Source organism: Vitis vinifera, chromosome 5, assembly GCF_030704535.1.
Source record: "Vitis vinifera cultivar Pinot Noir 40024 chromosome 5, ASM3070453v1".
In the NCBI taxonomy this organism is placed as follows: Eukaryota; Viridiplantae; Streptophyta; class Magnoliopsida; order Vitales; family Vitaceae; genus Vitis; species Vitis vinifera.
This window is the reverse complement of record NC_081809.1, coordinates 6305291-6309777: the sequence shown is the minus strand read 5'-3', so window position 1 is coordinate 6309777 and position 4487 is coordinate 6305291.

Here is a 4487-nt window from a genome sequence, read left to right as displayed (position 1 = left end):
TGGGTTTGATATGTTGGACGTACTATCCTTTTGTGAACATTTGATATACAAATATTATTAGATGATCAATGTATTATGAGTTATTCCAGAAACATTACAAAAAAATGAGTTAAATATAATATGATTGTTATATTTATGGACAAAATATACACAGGTTAATCTTATTAATTCATAAGCATTACAAAAATCAACAACTAAAACCAATCATATATTCCACAATAATTTACAATGATATGATACCATAACTCAAAGGTGATGCATTTAATGTGACATCATAACTCAAAGGTGATGCATTTAATGTGACATCATAACTCAAAGATGATGTATTTAATGTGACACCCTATCATCACTAGAAATATATGGTGTCACTTCTGAATGGGTCACCATTTATCTACTTTGGTGTCACTTCCAAATACGTCACCAATTGATATCCTCTATGGTGTCAGTGGAGAAGGTGACGCTATGTTGTAGTGACACCTTATGTTTATGGTGACTCGTTATAAATGTCACCATATGCCTTTTTCCTTGTAGTGCATTTCCATCTTTTTAAATAATTCATCTTCATTCATCTCTATCGTGTCCTTTTCTCTGCTGCAAAGCATGTCCAACATTCTGCATGTTAACCTAAGTTGCATTGAGTCCACTCTCGATGTGCGAAGTGTTGTGCTTAATACAATCAAATCAATGGAAGAACATAAAATAAAACAAGTCATTCATAAAGGTAGAATGTGGTTTGGCTAACCATGTAAATTTGAGATGGAAAAGAATATTCCCACGTGGTTCTATTAACTATATCTCTAAGGATAAGAAAAAAAATATTCTATTGCATGATAAAAGAATATTACAAGAACAAAAAGGGCCAAAATAGTAAGAGAGAGTATTACTAACTTTTTTTTTTATTCTGTACAAAATCTAATTTGTACCACATATAAATTTAAAAAATATTCTATTTAATATTCATTTTTACAAAATGTAATATATTCTAATCAGGAGTACAAGGCACCTTCCACCACCAACCACCCATGGCAGCCTTTGCTACTATCTATTGTTTGACAGCCATGCATTCTCTTCCTAATAAGAAGGAGAGTAGCAAACTCCCCGCTAACACTCCTTCCTTTGTTGTCGTTAATGTTAAGCCTCACCTTGCCTTATCGAACATTGATCACACAGGTCTCACTGCAATAGTGAAAGAGAAAAACATAGACCAGCTTCGTGAATGTGGAGGAGTTGAAGGTGTGGCTGGTGCTCTAAAAACAGATACCAAAAATGGCCTCCATGGTGCTGTTGAAGATGTTGCTCAGAGGCAGGAAGTGTTCGGTTCAAACACATACCAAAGGCCGCCTACTAAAAGCTTCTTCTACTTTGTGGTGGATGAAGAGAATTGAAATAGTATAGGATCACATGTTAATATTTAAGCATGCATTTAATAGGAAAAAATGAACCGGTTTACCTTGGTTTATGCCATGGAAAGTCATTTCTTCCTCATCTGATATCCAATAAATTGCTCCAAGTGCGTGATGGTACGAGAATTAGGGATCAATGAGCTCTTCCATTTCCTCCTCAAAAATTCAATCCAGGTATAAGTGTGTGTGCGTGCAGTACTCTCCAAGAGAAGAAAAGGAGGAGTCTCTTTAAATGCACATATATCCATGGAAGAAAATATCGGTAATCACGGATATATTGGTATTTCGATTTTACGGATATATCGGTGGATATTTTGGAAAAAAATATCGGTAAGCTTAAAATTGTTAAAAGCTCATGAAAATGTAAGGAAAACCTCATAATAATATAATTAGAAATATAATAGACATTTTAAAGTTATTTTATTGAAAAATTTGATATATGTATAACATGATTTATCATATTTAATAATAATGTCGTATGCATCGATAAAAATATGAATTTTATAAGTATACATTTATTATTAAATTACACCTAATATTATGATATTTGATTATAATATGTCTAATTTTAAAATATATATTAGTATTAAAATATGATCCATTTAATTCAATTGTATTAAATAATATAAAATAAATAATGATATATATATATATATATATATATATATATATATATATATATATATATATATATATATATATAATTTTTTAATATTTAATTAATTATTAATGATATTAAAAACATTATTAAGAAAATTATATAATTTTTATATTTTTGGTAATTAATTAAAAGACTTTGCATTTAATTATAAAATAATTATAATTAATTTGCTCTTAAAAATATTCTTATATTTTCTTTATATAATGAATTTAAGTATATATATAGTTGTTGCATTTTATATATCAAAGGGCAACTTAGCCCAGGTGGTAAGCGGGTGAACCCCAAACCTTTTGGAAAAGGTTTGGGGTTCAAATCCTCTCAGCAACAAATAAAAGTGAGGCACTGTAGCAGGCGACGCTAGCATCACTGTAGCGCGTAATCCCGAAAAATCGCCGGATCGATATTTCTCCATGAAATATCGTGTCGAAACCCATATTTTCTTCCATGCATATATCTCAATATATATTAAGTGAATTAGGGTGAGCCCATAAAAAATAAAGTTACAATATGTGTCTAATTCCATTATGAACCACAATATAAAAATTAAATTAACACTGATTTATGATATTATCAAATTGATTATGTAATTTCACACATAAAAATTCCAAAAATGGAAGCTTTTCAGGATCTTACCATTATACTTCTAGTTTGTGCAACGCTCTCTCTCGGTTTTGGAATTAAAGAGCATGGGCTGAAGGAATGGTGGTATGATGGTGAAGCATATTCTTGCTGTCTTTCTAGTCATTTATGTCTCTGCCGTGAGAAACTTCAGGCAAAACAGATAGTTCGAAAAGTTGTTAAAAGTCAGCAACAATATCAAAGCTGACCAGGCTATGGTTTGGAAGCTCTCTGCCTGTGAGACCACGGGCTCTGCCACCACCATTTGTACTGACAAAACAGGCACTCTCACTCTGAACCAGATGAAGGTGACAAAGTTTTGGGCTTGGCCAAGAACCTTCCTCTTCAATTTCAACAAATCTTCTCAACCTCATCCAACAAGGAGTTTCTCTGAACACAACTTGTAGCGTTTACAGGGCCACTTATGAATCAAAGTTCGAGTTCTTTGGTAGTCCCACTGAAAAGGCAATTCTTAATTTCATGGGTTGTACTGGAATTTGATATGGACATGGAGGAACTGAAGCAGAATTTTACCATTCTCCATGTTGAAGCCTTCAATTCGGAGAAGAAAAGAAGTGCGGTTTCAATGAGGAGTAAGGCTGATAGCATAATCCACGTGCACTGGAAAGGGGCTGCAGAGATGATTCTACTCTAGCAATGTGCTCTAGTTACTATGATGTTTCTGGAAGCATGAAAGATCTGGATGATGGTGATCGGATGACATTTGAGCAAATAATTCAAGGTATGGCCGCTAGCAGCCTCCACTGCATTGCTTTTGCACATAAACATATTCTAGAGGAAGAGAATGAAATTGGGGTAGGCCTGCAAAAGCTAAAAGAAGACAGATTGCGCCTTATAGGACTGGTAGGGATAAGGGACACATGTAGACCAGGTGAGAGAAAGGCTGTGGAAGATTGTCGATGGGCTGGAGTGAACGTCAGCATAATCACCGGTGATAATGTTTTTTATTTCCTTTACTTTTTTCTTAATAAAAAAATGATTAATCATTACTAATTTTAAATGTATTATATTATTTTTAAATAAATATTAAAAAATAAATAAAAATAGAAAGCTTATTTTATGGACATGACAGAGGTCATCCATCCTCTTATCGTTTATAATTAATAAACAAACTATTTTATAAAATTATTTGTCTTAATCTTAATTTTTATTAAAATTAATTTATAGCTTGTAAAGAATTAATATATTAAAACGTAAAATCGTTTCTCAAAGAAACATTTTTTTTTTAATGTTTTCCCAAGAAAAATAAAATGTTGGGTGTCTTCTTATTTTTAAGTATATTTTTAACTAATAATTTACTTGAATAATATAATTATTATAATATATGTATTATCAAATCAATTAATTTTATCTACTAAATTCATTATATAAAATAATTATAATTATTGTGAATATATTATCTATAAATAATAATATTTATAAAAATATAAATTATGGATAGCATATGATATTAAAAAAGATTATTTTAAATTAAATAAGATATTGATTAAAAAATATTTTAGCCTTTATCTAGAATTTTATCTTTAAATTAACTTAAATAACTATTATTAAAAATAGAAACTAATTTAATTTTATACTCTTTATAATATAAATAATAAATATTTTAATTTTTAAATTTTACTTGTTATTGCTTGGTTCATTTCATTTTTAAATTACTTCTTAATATTTTTTAAGTTGTAATTTTTAATTGGATGATAATTATTTTTAATTAATTTAGAATATTGAGGATAAATAAATTTTTAATTTTTTTATAAGTGATCTTATTAATTTTTCTTAAATTAAAT